This window comes from Heptranchias perlo, chromosome 16 (genome assembly GCF_035084215.1).
Source record: "Heptranchias perlo isolate sHepPer1 chromosome 16, sHepPer1.hap1, whole genome shotgun sequence".
In the NCBI taxonomy this organism is placed as follows: Eukaryota; Metazoa; Chordata; class Chondrichthyes; order Hexanchiformes; family Hexanchidae; genus Heptranchias; species Heptranchias perlo.
This window is the reverse complement of record NC_090340.1, coordinates 57633526-57653863: the sequence shown is the minus strand read 5'-3', so window position 1 is coordinate 57653863 and position 20338 is coordinate 57633526.

Here is a 20338-nt window from a genome sequence, read left to right as displayed (position 1 = left end):
CCATTGAAGTCTTGCAGGGTGTAAATCGGGCTTCTCTTCCCTTGAGTATAGATGATTAAGGGGTGATCTAATTGAATTTCTTAAGATGATTAATGGAGTTGATAGGATAGGTAGAGAGAAACTATTTCCTCTGGTGAGGGAGTCCAGAACAAGGGGGCATAATCTTAAAATTAGAGTTAGGCCGTTCAGGAGTGATGTCAGGAAATACTTCTTCACACAAAGGGGAGTGGAAATCTGGAACTCTCTCCCCAAAAAAGCTGTTGAGGCTGGGGGTCAATTGAAAATTTCAAAACTGAGATTGATAGATTTTTGTTTGGCAAAGGGTATTAAGGATAACGGAACCAAGGCAGATAGATGGTGTTAAGATACAGATCAGCCACGATCTAATTGAATGGCAGAACAGACTCGAGAGGTTGAATGGCCTATTCCTGTTTCTGTGCCCCTATATTACTACGTAATCCACCGGGAGGGTTAGGTTAAGATCAGGGCTTACATTTCTGGAGTATTACTTTGCTTTTAAATTAATACTTGCGAATTAACACAGCAGAATGACAGCAGGGTACCAAGGCAGAGTTGAAAATGCTAAAAGTTCTTTACACGAGGTGCTTCCAACAAACCCGGGCAGAGTTTTTTGGAGTTTTTTTTTCCTGTACGTCTATGAAAATTGGTGTTGCACAAGAATGAATGTGGGCATTAGCCTTGGTACGTGTTTGAAGGTGAAGGGAAGGAGCATTATCCAGATCATGTATTTTATTTATTGCAAGAACATTGGACCTGGCAATTGCTGTCTGAGGAGATAAGGAAGGACAAAGTGCCCTTATAATTATTATTGCGTTTTGATCAGGTGCAATACGTCATTGCAACAAACATTAATGTCACACCAAGAAAGAAAGAACAACTTGCATTTATATAGGAAAAACTCAACATGTGATTTTGGGCAATGGGACAGGATTTAAATCTCGTTATGCTGCTCTTGAGTTCTCTGCCACTTACAGGAAATAAATTGCATCTATTGGCTTCTCATCAGGTTTTTTGTTGTTTGGGCCAGTGTATTTTACAAGAGTGAAAGCTAAGAGAAAGATACTGTGGAACTCACTCCTGAATCCAGTGCACTGTTGAGGAAATCTTGCCCCAAATTAAGCCGAACCAAAGAGAACGGTAGTATGGATGCTCCGTTACAGGGGTTTAACAACTTCGAGAAATGGGGTGCTGCGTATTTTGTGCAAGGTTCCCCACATCACTTTTCATTCAGGCCGAGTCCAGTCCATTCTGTGGCTTCGCACCTCTGGCATGAAGAACCACTGCAGCCATAAATCTTTAATAGCGGGGTTTTGAATTACTGCTTCCGGAAAGGCTTTGCCTTGAAGCAATCTTCCTCAGCTTGTCACCTCACCAAATGTTTGTTTCTGAAGAGACCAACGGACGATTGACTGCAGACTGCTAGCTCAATTAATAATTTTAAATCTGAGATCGATAGATTTTTGCTAGGTAAGGGTATTAAAGGATATGGAGCCAATGCAATTGAGGATTTAAGCCAATCAGTGCAATGATACAGCCAGATCAAACTGCAATAAGGTGGTACCTCTGACTGGGTTCGAGTCCCACTCCAGAGACTTGAGCACATAATCCAGGCTCACACCTCAGTGCTACACCGTCAGAGGTGCTATGCTGTGGCTGGAATTAAACTGGATACTCACATTATCCAACCGGAATGAGCTTAAGGGAGCCGGAATGAATAATGGAGGTCTGAGGCTTTCTGGCTAGTTTTGTTTTGCTGTACATTTTTACGCTGGAATTCTGTTCTTAATTTTTTTCCAATTATTTTTATGAAAACATTTTCATTGACGTTCTTTTTTTCTTTGGAGAATTGCTTTTCTTCTCCTTAATGGTATTTTCACGAAATCTAAACAAGCTGAATATTATCTGTGAACTCACTAGAAAGCCAACTAACTGAAGCATTTACAAAGCTTGAGCAGAATAGGATGGCCATGGCCAGAAAGATCGTCACTATAACGATGGACTTTGGTGGAAGTGGCAAAGGTGGAAGGAAAGGATCCATTGGAGGGTTTGCTTGACTGTCAACTTGCTGAACAGCATAACTAGTGTAAACAGATTGGAATTTGAAATATTCCCCTCTCCTCCTGCTATGACTCCAGATCTTGAGCTAAGTCCCTAAATCCTCTGGGTAACCTGTTGTGCTTCCCAGTGATATGTCTGGTATAGTTTTGATGAGATGTTGCAGAGCATCATTGGCAGACAGTCAGGAGCAAGGCTGCCCATCCTCCCAATCAGGGACCAATGCAGAACAACGAGGACTACTTAAAGAAGCAAAGGGTTAAAAAAATATTGGGTAAGTGCATCAGCCAGTGTGGTTCTAAGTCATACAGGCCACATTCAATCCCTAGCATGTGCCGTGCCTTCAGCTGTCTAAGCCCTAAGCTCTGGAATTCAGTCCCTAAACCTGTCCGCATCTCCACCTCTCCTCCTTTAAGGTGCTCCTTAAAACCTACCTCTTTGACCAAGCTTTTGACCTCCTGACCTAATATCTCCTCATGTGGCTTGGTGTCAAATTTTGTCTGATTTTGCTGCTGTGAAGCGCCTTGGGACTTTCACTTGGTTAAAGGCACTATATAAATGCAGGTTGTTACTGGTAGGTGTGCTACAATTGGCCTTGGCGCTCCAGATCAAGTGATGGGTAAACTGGTCACGGTTCTCACTTCCGATCGCTGTTCAATGACCCCTGCTGAAAAGTGCACGTGTGGATGACGGGAGAGGACAAGGTCAGGCTCGGCTGTCGTGTCGCCCGCTCCCAGGGTCAAAGAGCTTTCCGACGCACACTTTCTGGGACCACACATGAAGAGTGTTTGGATGGAGGGCACCCCGTAGAACTGTGCCCAGCATGAGTTGGCACCCTCAGGAGAGGAGAGAGGAAAATTGGTGATTTAAGACGTAGGGTAACATCTTTCGTACGATCGAGGCTTGACGTACGTTGTATCGGATAGCCGTGTTGAACAAGAAAACTCAACCGTTTGGTGTGCGGCCCACTCGCTGCCAATCCTGTCAGTAATAAAAATCCAGCAGCTCACCAGAAAATTCAAGTGTTCATAAACACTTACTTGTCTTTTGATCTTGCATGTTGGTTAAACAAAAAGCAGAAGAGTTTTTTTCAATACAGCAAAATGTTCTGTTCCAGGTTTCTGATTGTAACAGAAAGCAGACACATCTAATCAGTTTCATCACTTCTGTGGGTTTTGGCAGAAGACAGAACAAATTTACTTGAAACCGATGCCCAGAAGGCTATGTATATATTTGTATCTATATTTGTATATATATATTTAAAAATATACACCAGGTAAAGAAATCTCGAGTGACGAAAGATGACAACTTTCATCATTCACAACAAAGTAACTCTGTGGTTCAGGTGATGTTTGTACAAATATTACTAAAGCCATTTACCAAACAAAAAATAACATGAACAGTCATTGGCTTTGATTTAGAATGAGGCAGTTTAAGCCTATTACATGTCCTGTTGACAGAGAAATAGGTTTCAAGCATAAAGTTGAACTCAGAAAAATAATTTAGGATTAACTCGTTGATGACAGTTCCTGCATGATTAGAGCACAGCTTCTAACGCACTTCACAGTTTTCAATCTTTCTCATTTCAAATGCACTCTCTCAAGCAGATAGATCCTAACAGAATACTATGAGGTAAGTGAAGCCTGCAACAAACGATCGATAATAGACTCAGGGTGTTGTCGACTTAGTACTGGACAGTGTACCTGTTAATTGTTTTGAGAGCCATGTGCAGTAGTACAGAGATTCTGAGCAGCAATGTGCAGTGGATTAATGAGGGGATGCACCAGTGTGCAGCGGTACAGTGAGTTGGAGCACTAATGTGCAATGGTGTATCTGGTTGGAGCACTAATGTGCAGTGGTGTATCTGGTTGGAGTACTAATGTGCAGTGGTGTATCTGGTTGGAGCACTAATGTGCAGTGGTTTATCTGGTTGGAGCACTAATGTGCAGTGGTGTATCTGGTTGGAGCACTAATGTGCAGTGGTTTATCTGGTTGGAGCACTAATGTGCAGTGGTGTATCTGGTTGGAGTACTAATGTGCAATGGTGTATCTGGTTGGAGCACTAATGTGCAGTGGTGTATCTGGTTGGAGTACTAATGTGCAGTGGCGTATCTGGTTGGAGCACTAATGTGCAGTGGTGTATCTGGTTGGAGCACTAACGTGCAGTGGTGTATCTGGTTGGAGTACTAGTGTGCAATGGTGTATCTGGTTGGAGTACTAATGTGCAATGGTGTATCTGGTTGGAGTATAATGTGCAGTGGCGTATCTGGTTGGAGCACTAATGTGCAGTGGTGTATCTGGTTGGAGTACTAATGTGCAATGGTGTATCTGGTTGGAGTACTAATGTGCAGTGGTGTATCTGGTTGGAGTACTAATGTGCAGTGGCGTATCTGGTTGGAGCACTAATGTGCAGTGGTGTATCTGGTTGGAGTACTAATGTGCAATGGTGTATCTGGTTGGAGTACTAATGTGCAGTGGTGTATCTGGTTGGAGTACTAATGTGCAGTGGTGTATCTGGTTGGAGCACTAATGTGCAGTGGCATATCTGGTTGGAGCACTAATGTGCAGTGGTGTATCTGGTTGGAGCACTAATGTGCAGTGGTTTATCTGGTTGGAGCACTAATGTGCAGTGGTGTATCTGGTTGGAGTACTAATGTGCAGTGGTGTATCTGGTTGGAGCACTAATGTGCAGTGGCGTATCTGGTTGGAGCACTAATGTGCAGTGGTGTATCTGGTTGGAGCACTAATGTGCAGTGGTGCATCTGGTTGGAGCACTAATGTGCAGTGGTGTATCTGGTTGGAGTACTAATGTGCAATGGTGTATCTGGTTGGAGCACTAATGTGCAATGGCGTATCTGGTTGGAGCAATAATGTGCAGTGGCGTATCTGGTTGGAGCACTAATGTGCAGTGGTGTATCTGGTTGGAGCACTAACGTGCAGTGGTTTATCTGGTTGGAGCACTAATGTGCAGTGGTGTATCTGGTTGGAGCACTAATGTGCAGTGGTGTATCTGGTTGGAGCACTAATGTGCAGTGGTGTATCTGGTTGGAGTACTAATGTGCAGTGGTTTATCTGGTTGGAGCACTAATGTGCAGTGGTGTATCTGGTTGGAGCACTAATGTGCAGTGGTGTATCTGGTTGGAGCACTAATGTGCAGTGGTGTATCTGGTTGGAGCACTAATGTGCAGTGGTGTATCTGGTTGGCGCACTAATGTGCAGTGGTGTATCTGGTTGGAGTACTAATGTGCAGTGGTTTATCTGGTTGGAGCACTAATGTGCAGTGGTGTATTTGGTTGGAGCACTAATGTGCAGTGGTGTATCTGGTTGGAGCACTAATGTGCAGTGGTGTATCTGGTTGGAGCACTAACGTGCAGTGGTGTATCTGGTTGGAGCACTAATGTGCAGTGGTGTATCTGGTTGGAGCACTAATGTGCAGTGGCGTATCTGGTTGGAGCACTAATGTGCAGTGGTGTATCTGGTTGGAGTACTAATGTGCAGTGGCGTATCTGGTTGGAGCACTAATGTGCAGTGGCGTATCTGGTTGGAGCACTAATGTGCAGTGGCGTATCTGGTTGGAGCACTAATGTGCAGTGGTGTATCTGGTTGGAGTACTAATGTGCAGTGGTGTATCTGGTTGGAGTACTAACGTGCAGTGGTGTATCTGGTTGGAGCACTAATGTGCAGTGGTGTATCTGGTTGGAGCACTAAGGTGCTGTGGTGTATCTGGTTGGAGCACTAATGTGCAGTGGTTTATCTGGTTGGAGCACTAATGTGCAGTGGTGTATCTGGTTGGAGCACTAATGTGCAATGGTGTATCTGGTTGGAGCACTAATGTGCAGTGGTTTATCTGGTTGGAGCACTAATGTGCAGTGGTGTATCTGGTTGGAGCACTAATGTGCAGTGGTGTATCTGGTTGGAGTACTAATGTGCAATGGTGTATCTGGTTGGAGTACTAATGTGCAGTGGTGTATCTGGTTGGAGCACTAATGTGCAGTGGTGTATCTGGTTGGAGTACTAATGTGCAGTGGTGTATCTGGTTGGAGCACTAATGTGCATTGGTGTATCTGGTTGGAGTACTAATGTGCAATGGTGTATCCGGTTGGAGCACTAATGTGCAGTGGTTTATCTGGTTGGAGCAGTAAGGTGCAGTGGTGTATCTGGTTGGAGCACTAATGTGCAATGGTATTTCTGGTTGGAGCACTAATGTGCAGTGGTGTATCTGGTTGGAGTACTAATGTGCAGTGGTGTATCTGGTTGGAGCACTAATGTGCAGTGGTTTATCTGGTTGGAGCACTAAGGTGCAGTGGTGTATCTGGTTGGAGCACTAATGTGCAATGGTGTATCTGGTTGGAGTACTAATGTGCAGTGGTGTATCTGGTTGGAGCACTAAGGTGCAGTGGTGTATCTGGTTGGAGCACTAATGTGCAGTGGTGTATCTGGTTGGAGCACTAATGTGCAGTGGTGTATCTGGTTGGAGTACTAATGTGCAGTGGTGTATCTGGTTGGAGCACTAATGTGCAGTGGTGTATCTGGTTGGAGCACTAATGTGCAATGGTGTATCTGGTTGGAGCACTAATGTGCAGTGGTTTATCTGGTTGGAGCACTAATGTGCAGTGGTGTATCTGGTTGGAGTACTAATGTGCAGTGGTGTATCTGGTTGGAGTACTAATGTGCAATGGTGTATCTGGTTGGAGCACTAATGTGCAGTGGTGTATCTGGTTGGAGCACTAATGTGCAATGGTGTATCTGGTTGGAGCACTAATGTGCAGTGGTTTATCTGGTTGGAGCACTAATGTGCAGTGGTGTATCTGGTTGGAGTACTAATGTGCAGTGGTGTATCTGGTTGGAGTACTAATGTGCAATGGTGTATCTGGTTGGAGTACTAATGTGCAATGGTGTATCTGGTTGGAGTACTAATGTGCAGTGGTGTATCTGGTTGGAGTACTAATGTGCAATGGTGTATCTGGTTGGAGTACTAATGTGCAATGGTGTATCTGGTTGGAGTACTAATGTGCAATGGTGTATCTGGTTGGAGTACTAATGTGCAGTGGTGTATCTGGTTGGAGTACTAATGTGCAATGGTGTATCTGGTTGGAGTACTAATGTGCAATGGTGTATCTGGTTGGAACACTAATATGCAGTGGTGTATCTGGTTGGAACACTAATATGCATTGGTGTATCTGGTTGGAACACTAATATGCAGTGGTACAGTGAGCTGAAACACCAACGTGCACTAGTGCAGCAGGTTGGAACACCAAAGCATGGCAGCCACAGTGTGGAGGGATACATCGCTACTGTGTTGAGTTCCCAATGTTGTGGGGAGGTAACGAGCAGAGGTCAGGAGCCTCCATCTAGACAGCAGGGAATAAAGAAGAAAGACTTAGCATGTACATAGCGCCTTTCACGACCTCAGGATGTCCCAAAGAGCTTAACAGCCAATGAAGTGCTTTTGAAGTGTAGTCACTGTTGTAATGTAGGAAACGCGGCAGCCAATTTTCGCACAGCAAAGTCCCAGAAATAGAAATGTGATAATGATCAGATCATTTTTTCTTTAATGATATTGGTTAAGGGATAAATATTGGGAGAACTTCCTTGCTCTTCTTCAAAATAGTGCCATGGGATCTTTTATGTCCACCTGAGAGGGCCTCAGTTTAATGCCTTATCTGAAAGACGGCACCGCCGACAGTGTAGCACTCCCTCAGTACTATACTGGAGTGTCAGCTTAGATTTTGTGCTCAAGTCTCTGTAGTGGGACTTGAACAAACACTTGAACAATAGCAGAATGAAAACTGGTGGGAGAGCTTTCGCTGGCTGGAGAACAGAGGCTTGGGATCAGGTAGCTACCTTACCTGCCTGAGGCAGTTGTCTCTGGAGATCCTAGATGTGGGGAAAGCAGAACAATTGGGGGAACAAAGGGAATCATACTATCACAACCAAACATGACCATTATTGAAATTAATAGTGAAAGTTCCTGGTTTTAAATTGAAAAATATATTGAATTTGACAAAAAAAAGCACTTTGACCGCTCCAACACAGTTTAATCTCAAATAGCCATTCTTCATTTTAGCTCATCTCCCGTCACTTGAACTGATTGTTCTTATGGAACCATGCCAGAAATGAGCAGAGCGGAAAAAGACTGAGATCGGGCTCATCTCCTGCACTATTCATTTCCAGGTGTGTGAGTCAAATTGTACTCTAACAAGCAAAGCACACTATAAATGGTAGAGAGCTGAGATCCAGTCTGAATCAATCAGTTTTGGTCGCAGAGACATTCAAGGTAGAGTTAATATGGTGCACAAACTTGGGAGTGTTCCATTCTCCAACACTGATATCCTAGGCCAGCAGGCGAACTCACCAAAAATAAAATGAAACTCATTGGGCTTTGTACTGGTGCAACGTGGAATCTGAACATATGGAAATGACAGGCAGCAAAAGACCAGCTGTTCCATCAAACCTGTCCCACACTCATGATGGCTGAATCATCAAGACTAGACACTGCCTACCCTCTCCCCATCCCTCCCAACACCCCCGGCAGCCATGTAATCTCCCGAGAGAGGCAAAAAATCAGAGAAAAATCCAGGGCCAATAAGGGGAAAAAACTCTGGAAAATTTCTCTCCGACCCCCCCCCCCAGGTGATCGAAACCAGTCCAGGAGATCACATGGACCGTGTGTTCATTGTCTGTTAATCCACTTACCTTCTATATGATGTGATCTCTGCCCCAGTCAAGAACCAGTCCAGCTCCCTCTTGAGTGCGAGGAAACACGTCATCATCCCCTCTTCCATTTACGAGTCCCTGCACATGGTGAATTCCCAACCTCACCTGGACCATTGATTGGCTTTGCGAACAACGGGAATTAGAGAGCAAACAAGAAAGAGAAAATAGAGTTTAAATGTTAGCTTGGCTCGGCTGGTAAGACTCTTGCCTCTGAGTCCCGTTCTCCCATCACCCCTGTGCTCGCTGACCTACATCGGCTCCTGGCCCCGGAACGCCTCGATTTTAAAATTCTCATCCTTGTTTCCAATCCCTCCGTGGCCTCGCCCCTCCCTATCTCTGTAACCTCCTCCAGCCCTACAACCCTCCGAGATCTCTGCACTCCTCCAATTCTGGCCTCTTGCATAGCCCCGATTTTAATCACTCCACCATTGGCAGTTGTGCCTTCAGTTGCTTAGGCCCACAGCTCTAGAATTCCCAACCGAAACCTCTCCGCCTCTCTACCTCTCTCTCCTCCTTTAAGACGCTCCTTAAAACCTACCTCTTTGATCAAGTTTTTGGTCACTTGTCCTCATACCTCCTTATGTGGTTTGGTGTCAAATTTTGTTTGATAACACTGCTGTGAAGCGCCTAGGGACATTTTACTACGTTAAAGGTGCTAGATAAATGCAAGTTGTTGTTGTTGAGTCACAAGGCTATATAGGTTCAAGCCCCATGATAGGACTTCAGCACACAATTGAGGTTGGCACTCCAAGGCATTACTGAGGGAGTGCTGCATTGTCGGTGGTACTATTCTGTAGGGGACATGTTAAACTGAGGCCAGAACACCATGCATGTCCGCACAGATGCTATTTGAAGAAGTGCAGGGTCTTCTGGCCAACATTGTTCCCTCAACCAAAAAACATTGAACTCGGTGCTGTTTGTGGGATCTTGCTGTGTGCAAAGTGGCTGCTGCGTTTGCCTACATAGCAACCATCACTTCAATTCATAGTGTGCGAAAAGCTTTGTGATGTTTTGTTTCTTTTATTCATTCTCGGGATATGGGTATCGCTGGCAAGTTATCCTTGAGAAGGTGGTGGTCAGCCTTCTTCTTGAACCGCTGCAGTCTGTGCGGTGAAGGTGCTCCCACAGTGCTGTTAGGTAGGCAGTTCCAGGAATTTGACCCAGCGACAATGAAGGAACAAGGGTAAATGTCCAAGTCAGGACGATGCGTGACTTTGAGGGGAACTTAGCATGCATGTAGTCCTGTGTGAAAGATGTGCTATTCTTTTCATCAAAAATTAGCGCTGTATTCTTTCCGGATTTGCTCGAGTAACAGGAAAGGCTAACAACTCACTTCTGCTCTTACAAATGCCGTAAATAGGCTGTCATTTTGAATAGTTTTAAACAAAGCTTGCAAAAATCCTATAAAACAGAATCTGTCTGGCTGCGATGATTTCCTTGAATGTCCATTGGGTGTTCAAAGCCATTAGCTGTAAAGTTAAGGGACCACAAACCTGTCAAAAAGCCCCAGGGGCCACTCTCCTAGTTTAGGAAACACAAAATGAGCTGGTGAATGTGTGACTGAGAATGCGAAACACTTGATCCCGATTGTTAAAAAACTGACAACGATTGGGGAGTGAAGCGAGTGATTATAGTGATTTGGGCAAATCCTTCCTGTGATTATGCAGCTTTATATCCTCAAAGATGTGATTATGGGTGAGGTTTAGGAAGTTCTTTTCACACCACAAGTCAAGGAGAAATAAAAACTCACAGGCCTCCGCCACTAACGATGTGACCTCGTCTCTTAAAAGTTCAACAGAGAAACTACTCTGGGCAAGGTGCTGGAGAGGAAACAGACAAAGGTTTTGACACAGGTTGCCTGTCTATGGGGGCAGGGTCATCTTATTGGGCCATGTTCTGTACAATCCAGTGCCACAGGTGCCAACCAGTAGTGCAATGAGCAGCTACCAGGATTATTGGAACTTGTTCAGGACTAAGGTGCTTTTAAGAAAGAAAGACTTCCATTTATTTAGCGCCTGTCACAAGCTCAGGATGTCCCAAAGCGCTTTACAGCCAATGAAGTACTTTTTGAAGGATGGTCACTGTTGCAATGTAAGAAACACGGCAGCCAATTTGCACACAGCAAGGTCCCACAAACAGTAATGTGATAATGACCAGATAATCTGTTTTTAGTGATGTTGGTTGAGGGATAAATATCGGCCAGGACACTGGGGAGAACTCTCTTGTTTTTCTTTGAAATAGTGCCATGGGATCTTTTACGACTACCTGAGAGGGCAGACGAGGCCTCGGTTTAAGGTCTCATCCGAAAGACGGCACCTCCAACAGTGCAGAACTCCCTCAGCATTGCACTCGGAGTATCAGACTCGATTATATACTCAAGTCTCTGGAGTGGGATTTGAAGCCACAACCTTCAGAGGTAAGAGTGCTACCCACTGAGCCCCGGCTAAAACCTGTAGGAATATAGATCCGTGTTCACTGTTGTCACTTACATCCCATCGTGCAAAGAGACCAACACCGACCCAATAAAATGCAATTGCATGATTCTGCCAATGGTTTTAAGGGAGCGAATTCTAATAACGTAAATGCAGGAAGTTGGCTCCAATGCTTTATGCTTTCTCTCTCCGGGCGTCTGCTTAAAAACAGAGTCCAAAGCGACCAAACATAAGATTACATGAATTGCCAGCAGCTTTTTCAGCACTGGAATGGTGTCTTCCAAGATCAGCTGGAACACTTCATAACACTATATTCATCCAGGTTATTTTACAATGAGTTGAACGATATAGCTTTAATCCTAATGGGAGTTTATTCTCCTGGTTCCACAGTCCGAATGTAAAAGCGGCACAGATGCACACATCTGGCTGCAATGTCAGCTTTCAGGAGAACAGCATCCACGACGCCACACAACCCTGCCACGGCAACCTCTGCAAGACATGCCAGATCATCGACACGGATACCACCATCACACGAGAGGACACCCCCCACCAGGTACATGGTTCATACTCCTTTGACTCGGCCAACGTTGTCTACCTCATACGTTGCAGGAAAGGATGCCCCGGAGCATGGTACATCGGCGAGACCATGCAGACACTGCGACAACGGATGAACGGACACCGCGCAACAATCGCCAGACAGGAGGGTTCCCTCCCAGTCGGGGAACACTTTAGCAGTCAAGGACATTCAGCCACCGATCTTCGGGTAAGCGTTCTCCAAGGCGGCCTTCGAGACACATGACAACGCAAAATCGTCGACCAGAAATTGATAGCCAAGTTCCGCACCCATGAGGATGGCCTCAACCGGGATCTTGGGTTCATGTCACGCTACACGTAACCCCACCAGCAAGGGGAAAAAAAAGTTATCTGTTTTTAATACAACTGGAAATATTCTCTCTCTCTCTCTGCCTTTCGGGTCTCTTTCTCTCTGTCTGTATAATTTGACACAATGTGTATTCAGCATACTGTGACCTACTGTTTTCCGTGGCTAACCTGTCTGATCACCAACGACACCTTTGATTGGTGTGATGGTGTCCCAGCCTAATATAAGATATGCTATTTGAGAACCTCTTATTCACTACTCACCTGACGAAGGAGATAATCTCCGAAAGCTTGTGATTTTAAAATAAAATTGTTGGACTATAACCTGGTGTTGTAAGATTCCTTACAGCTGCAAGTATAACAGAGTCTTTAAAATGGCCAAGTGAAGCTAGCTGGAAGTTCAGGTGATGTTATCTCCACCATTTGTTACTTTTCACCTCACCTTCAATCTTCTCCTCTCCGAAAGAAAGAACAAACTTCGCACCTTGGGCGCCCACCTGGCAGAAGAGGATACAAAATGTGGCGGTCGCAGCTCATAGGACAGCCCATCTGTGCCCACTTGCCCCCTTAAAACTTTTCAGTGATCCAGGCCAAGTTGGAGCCACAGTCACGTATCGGCAGGCCAGGGGCGAGGAAGCTCCCCCAGCCACATCCCCTCTGATACCAACGTTTGGAGCAGTTGGAAGCTCTGCAGAAAAAGGCAGGGAAGGCCAGGGCTTGGGGTATCCAGTTTGCGGCCTAATTCCTGACTTTCCGCCGTACTCCCAGGGGAGGCGTGCGCTGGAAGGGCTGTGGATTTTGAGGCCCTTAATCTTATGTTTGTGGGGAGAAATGCTTCAAACCTGTTATATCACTTGGGGCATTCCAATTTTGCACTTACATACTTCTTGTTTTTGTTTTCAGTTACATTGGTTATTGGCAAAAATAAAAGTTTTCTTTTATTGTTCTCCAATGTCCAGTGCTACATACAAGCTGCCTAGCAGTTGGCCTCTTAATGGTCGGCATTACGATGTCAAGTAAGGCAATTATTGATTGTAATATTGTTTGTCCCATCTAATTCACAAAAGTAATAAGTAGCATCCTGAACCTTGTCCAACAACACTGATGGGTTGGCACATAATTCTGAATGTTATGAAAGGAGATACCCGGATACTTTCAGGTACCTCTGGTAGATATTTAAAATATCTTGTGCTTTGTTATTCCTTGTCAGAGGCAAGTTGTGGAGGGCTCTTCCTTGACGTGACTTCATGGAGCTTCATCCTGCAAACATCAAGACCAGGAATGGTGAGCTGTGAGCCAACCTTTCCAGTCATAAGATCACATTTGCCATAGTTGTACACAAAGGAAGCAAGCAAATGCTTGAAAATTTAATAAGCTAAAGCAGCACAACAGAAAGATTCACTTCTCCGCAATTTGGCCTCCACTTCCGAGTTAAATCGGCTTTTAAAGTTTCCACCGTCTCGCCCTCAGACGGTGGGATCCTTTTTTTTTATTCGTTCATGGGATGTGGGCATCGCTGGCAAGGCCAGCATTTATTGCCCAACCCTAATTGCCCTTGAGAAGGTGGTGGTGAGCCGCCTTCTTGAACCGCTGCAGTCTGTGCGGCGAAGGTTCTCCCACAGTGCTGTTAGGTAGGAAGTTCCAGGATTTTGACCCAGCGACGATGAAGGAACGGCGATATATTTCCAAGTCGGGATGGTGTGTGACTTGGAGGGGACCATGCAGGTGTGTTGTTCCCATGTGCCTGCTGCCCTTGTCCTTCTAGGTGGTAGAGGTCGTGGGTTTGGGAGGTGCTGTCGAAGACGTCTTGGCGAGTTGCTGCAGTGCATCCTGTGGATGGTACACACAGCAGCCTCTGTGCACCGGTGGTGGAGGGAGAGAATGTTTAGGGTGGTGGATGGGGTGCCAATCAAGCGGGCTGCTTTGTCCTGAATGATGTCGAGCTTCTTGAGTGTTGTTGGAGCTGCACTCATACAGGCAAGTGGAGAGTATTCCATCACACTCCTGACTTGAGCCTTGTAAATGGTGGAAAGGCTTTGGGGAGTCAGGAGGTGAGTCACTCGCCACAGAATACCCAACCTCTGACCTGCTCTTGTAGCCACAGTATTTATGTGGCTGGTCCAATTAAGTTTCTGGTCAATGGTGACCCCCAGGATGTTGATGGTAGGGGATTCGGTGATGGTAATGCCATTGAATTCAAGGGGAGGTGGTTAGACTCTCTCTTGTTGGAGATGGTCATTGCCTGGCACTTTTCTGGCGTGAATGTTACTTGCCAATTATCAGCCCAAGCCTGGATGTTGTCCAGGTCTTGCTGCTTCATTATCTGAGGGGTTGCGAATGGAACTGAAGACTGTGCAATCATCAGCGAACATCCCCATTTCTGACCTTATGATGGAGGGAAGGTCATTGATGAAGCAGCTGAAGATGGTTGGGCCTAGGACACTGCCCTGAGGAACTCCTGCAGCAATGTCCTGGGACTGAGATGATTGGCCTCCAACAACCACTACCATCTTCCTTTGTGCTAGATATGACTCCAGCCACTGGAGAGTTTTCCCCCTGATTCCCATTGACTTCAATTTTACTAGGGCTCCTTGGTGCCACACTCGGTCAAATGCTGCCTTGATGTCAAGGGCAGTCACTCTCACCTCACCTGTGGAATTCAGCTCTTTTGTCCATGTTTGGACCAAGGCTGTAATGAGGTCTGGAGCCGAGTGGTCCTGGCGGAACCCAAACTGAGCATCGGTGAACAGGTTATTGGTGAGTAAGTGCCGCTTGATAGCACTATCGACGACACCATCCATCACTTTGCTGATGATTGAGATTAGACTGATGGAGCGGTAATTGGCTGGATTGGATTTGTTCTGCTTTTTGTGGACAGGACATACCTGGGCAATTTTCTACATTGTCGGGTAGATGCCAGTGTTGTAGCTGTACTGCACAGGACAAAGAATGCAACATTTTTTTCTCATCGTCCAGTTGGAAACTGAGCCGGACTCAGAGACTCGTTGACCACAGGGCTGGGCCCGGTGACTTGTGAGACTAAGAATGATTTAAGTCTGGGGACTGACTGTCTCCCGCTCAACAGCACTTTAGAGGATAGAGGTAGCAACATTGTACATACTCCATTGTGCTGCTCTCAAACCCGTTTATTTCCCGGCAGCTTGGGGCAGGTTCATGCCCGAGATGCACCCCTCATGGTTCGGGGACCAACGGGCCTCTTGGATATTGGGTACCCTCCCCCTTGACTCTACCTACTCTGGCAGTGTCTGCACTGGGAGGGCATTGCCAGGCGCGATCCTGGCAATAGTGTGAGACTGCTTTTGATTTGCTCGAGCTTAGACAATCAGTTGTTTGGTAATTTAATGCTCATTTTCAGCTCTTCACTGTTACGTTCTGAAGGGCAACACTGCGTGAAGCGTGACACTTTGGAGATGTGACGCCTTAAAGGTGTGCTACCATCAACGTGTGCAAGACACAAAATTTAAATTACCGATTGGCAAATAATGCTCTCTAAAACTAAACATAATTTAGGCTGGCACTCCAGTGCAGTACTGAGGGAGTGCTGTACTGTCGGAGGTGCTTTCTGATGAGACATTAAACCGAGTCCCCGTCTGCCCTCTCAGGTGGATGTAAAAGATCCCACGGCACTATTTCAAAGAAGGGCAGGGGGAGTTCTCCCCAGTGTCCTGGTCAAGATTTATCCCTCTTTCAACACCTAAAAATAGATTATCTGGTCATTATCTCATTGCTATTTGTGGGATCCTGTTGTGTGCAATTTGGCTGCTGCATTCCCTGCATGCTTGGTTTCATTGGTCAGAACATTGGTCAGAACATTGGGATGTCTTGTTGAAGTTGTACAGGGCATTGGTGAGGCCACACTTGGAATACTGTGTACAGTTCTGGTCACCCTATTATAGAAAGGATATTATTAAACTAGAAAGAGTGCAGAAAAGATTTACTAGGATGCTACCGGGACTTGATGGTTTGACTTATAGGGAGAGGTTAGACAGACTGGGACTTTTTTCCCTGGAGAGTAGGAGGTTAAGGGGTGATCTTATAGAAGTCTATAAAATAATGAGGGGCATAGATAAGGTAGATAGTCAAAATCTTTTCCCAAAGGTAGGGGAGTCTATAACGAGGGGGCATAGATTTAAGGTGAGAGGGGAGAGATACAAAAGGGTCCAGAGGGGCAATTTTTTCACTCAAAGGGTGGTGAGTGTCTGGAACGAGCTGCCAGAGGCAGTAGTAGAGGCGGGTACAATTTTGTCTTTTAAAAAGCATTTGGACAGTTACATGGGTAAGATGGGTATAGAGGGATATGGGCCAAGTGCAGGCAATTGGGACTAGCTTAGTGGTATAAACTGGGCGACAGGGACATGTTGGGCCGAAGGGCCTGTTTCCATGTTGTAACTTCTATGATTCTATGATTCTATGATTACAACAGTGACTACACTTCAAAATGACTTCATTGGCTGTGAAGTGCCTTGGGATGTCCTGAGGTTGTGAAAGGCGCTATATAAATGCAAGTGCTTTCTTTATATTAATTTCTTTAAACACACAGACATACATCTGCATGTCCCAACACGGATCACCTTCATCTCCTCGAGTTATTCTTTATATTGGAGAGTCCTAACCTGTTAACAATTACAACTCACTTGAAAGAATTCTATTTTTATTTCAACACTGTTCTAATTAAGTTGTGTTACAATGGGCTGCTTTATGGTGGTTGTAATGGTTTGTGCATTCAAAGTGCCAACTCCAAAAGAACGATTGAATGCAAAGTAGTAATAAAGTATATTGAATTTGTACAAATTCAGTACTTACTATTGCACTGCAAACACATGGAAACATATTAATTAAATGAAGTTGATGTAGCTTGGCAAAAACAATTAACCCTTAGTGTGCTGCAGACAAACATACAAATGTGATCTCACACCCTGTGGTCTCTTCTGGAAGTCACTGACAAGTACACTCAAGTATAAGCTAAATTACTAGAAACAGGACAGGACAGGATGCCAAGCTTGAATTGTAACAGACTGAAGATTGTGGGAAGGAGGGAGGTCCTGGATAAGACTGAGTTTGAGTCAGGGAAGGGGCAATACCCTTGATTTCAAGTCCAGCGTCAGAACATTTGGAAAAGTGAAATAAAAAGCATAATAGACAAATTCAAGAGGTGCAGTCTACATTTTGGGCTGTGGATGTCAGGCTGCACAGAACGCTGGCTGGGATTTTTTCACCTCTGCACTCACCTTCCTGCCATTTTCAGCCCAGTAAAATGAATAGGTGAAAAACCACAGGCTGGAGCACTCAGGGGTGGAAGATCAGAGCCGCTGTTTCCACGATTCCTACCCATTCAGGGCTTCGCATCAACATTTGGTTCAATACTTTGATCACGGTGCTAAACATAAGGCAGAACTGAAATCCCAGGCTTATTATTGAGAGCGGGCCTACACAAAGTGATTAAATATGTGCTGCTTGATGCCTGAGCATGAAACTTGCTAAGAGTTCCAAAGCAATACAAATAACTAAAACCATACTTCAAGTACAAGCTGCAAGAATGGACCACAAAAATTTATCAAACCTTTTTCCAATTGGTTTCTCCTACCTTCAGTCAGTTGTAGAGTGAGACCCCACCCAGATCAGTAAGGTTTCTTGCTCTGGATCACTTGCTCAGTGGTTGCAGCTGGGAAGTGGTATGTGCGCGGACGTTTAGTGAGGATGGGATCAGCTCAACCGTGATGACTCCCCGGATTGGCCATTGGACACAGATTCATCAGAATGAAAGAAAGACTTGCATTTCTATAGCGCCTTTCACGGCCTCAGGACATCCCAAAACTCTTTACAGCCACTGAAGTATTTTTATGAAGTGAAGTCACTGTTGTAATGTAGGAAACATGACAGCCAATTTGCACACAGCAAGGTCCCACAAACAGCAATGTGATCATGACAAAATAATCTTTTTTAATGGTGTTGGTTGAGGGATAAATATTGGCCAGGACACCGGGGAGAACTCCCCTGCTCTTCTTCGAAATAGTGCCATGGGATCTTTTACATCCACCCGAGAGGGCAGGCAGGGCCTTGGTTTTAATGTCTCATCTGAAAGACGGCACCTCTGACAGTGCGGCTCTCCCTCAGTACTGCATTGGATTTTGTGCTCAAGTCCCTGGAATGGAATTGAACCTATTTTTCTGACTATGGGGCAAAAATGCTACCATTGAGACACAGTGACAGGACTTAAAAGGGTCAAATTATGAGGACAGCTTGGCTTGTATCCCCTTGAGATGGGGAGGCTGAGGGGAGATCTAATCGAGGTGTTGAAAATGATTGATTGATTCCATAGCGTAGATACAGAGAAACTATTTCCTCTGGTGGGCGAATCTAGATCAATGGAGCATAATCATAAAATTGGAGCTGGGCCATTTAGGAGTGAAATGAGGACGCACTTTTTTGCACAAAAGGTGTTAGAAATCTGGAACTCTTGCCCCGAAAAGGCTGTGGTCAATTGGTGCTTTCCAGACTGAGATTGATCGATTTTTGTTTGGTAAGGGCGTGAAGGGAAATGGAGCAAAGGTGGGGAAATGGAGGTGGTTGAGCGATAAAGAAGGACAAGAGCAGCAGGCACATGGGAACAACACCACCTGCACGTTCCCCTCCAAGTCACACACCATCCCGACTTGGAGATATATCGCCGTTCCTTCATCGTCGCTGGGTCAAAATCCTAGAACTCCCTTCCGAACAGCACTGTGGGAGAACCGTCACCACACGGACTGCAGCGGTTCAAGAAGGCGGCTCACCACCACCTTCTCAAGGGCAATTAGGGATGGGAAATAAATGCCGGCCTCGCCAGCGACACCCACATCCCATGAACGAATAAAAAAAAAATGTTGGCCAGGCCAGGTACAGATCAGCTGTGATCTAATTGAATGGCAGAACAGGCTCGAGGGGCTGAATAGCCTCCTCCTCTTCCTATGTTTGGCCGACGCTCACTGTTTAGCCTCACACGTGACGAGTGGCCAACTGGGCAATGTGGTGGAGGGTGGGCAGTGCCTGTGGAACTGAACCCAGCTTGAGTCACTGACTTTCCAGCAGGAGTGTATGGAAGGGCCAGAAATTAGGGCTGCGCTCGGCTTCGCTGTGTCCCATTCTTAAGCCGGGATATCTGTGGGCCTTGTAAGATGCTGAACCCCTCTGCCCAGGCCTTACATGGCCAGCAGTGTAAAAGGGAACGGGGCCAGGGGCTCCCAATGTCCGGTTGCTTCCTGCGTCCGTAGCTCTCCGTGAGACCCGGTGCTTAATCGGTAGTGATGGGCACCCTAACATAATTTGCAACGTCACTGCATCGTTCATACTGAGAAAACGCAATTGAAACACAGATACGTCACTATGCCACTTACACATTGTATACAGGTGATGAGCATTGCTTCTGGGCAGTGCCCTCTGAAACTCAGATTGTCTCTCTTTACTTCAATCTAAGGGAAAATGCCCTGTAACAGCCCATGGTATTCTGATATTTGATGTAGCACAACCTTCACTACATTACAACAGTGACAACACTTCAAAAGTACTTCATGGGCTGTAAAACGCTTTGGGACAGCTTGAGGTTGTAAATGATACTAGATAAATGCAAGATCTTTCTTTCTAACAGATCTGATCCAGAATGTAGTTGTGTGCAATTTAAAATATAAATCGCAGCTAATTATATAGTATAGTAAATACCATTAATAGCTTTTGAAAGAAAACTGTAATGTTCATATTATTACATCAGAAAGTAATCCTGTAACCACCAGTATTGTAATTCATTCAGTTTTTTATAACCTGTCTCCTGTCCTCTGCTGGAAGCTCTGGGCTTTGCAGGTCCACAGGTGCTATCAGCCCAGACTCGAGCCTGACACCTTCCCAATGTGGATACCTTAGCATTAGGCAAGGAGTGGACTTACATGTTGAGTCATTAGGAGAACTTACTCACTGGTTTAATTACAAACAGCAGTGGCACATGGGATTGATGGATCAGCGCACTGTGGCACGGAGTGATGGGATACAAGTTTATGCCTCCAACTCCCTTCATATGTCTTTCCTAATTCATTTCGGGCTGAAAGTGGGGAAATGCAGAGTGTGGGCCACTTCCCATACCGATAATATATGGGCATTACATTATTACAGAGGGAAGGGCTCACTACAAACAGCCCTCCTACATCTTCCGACAGCTGTGGCTCAGTTGGTCGCACTCTTGCCTC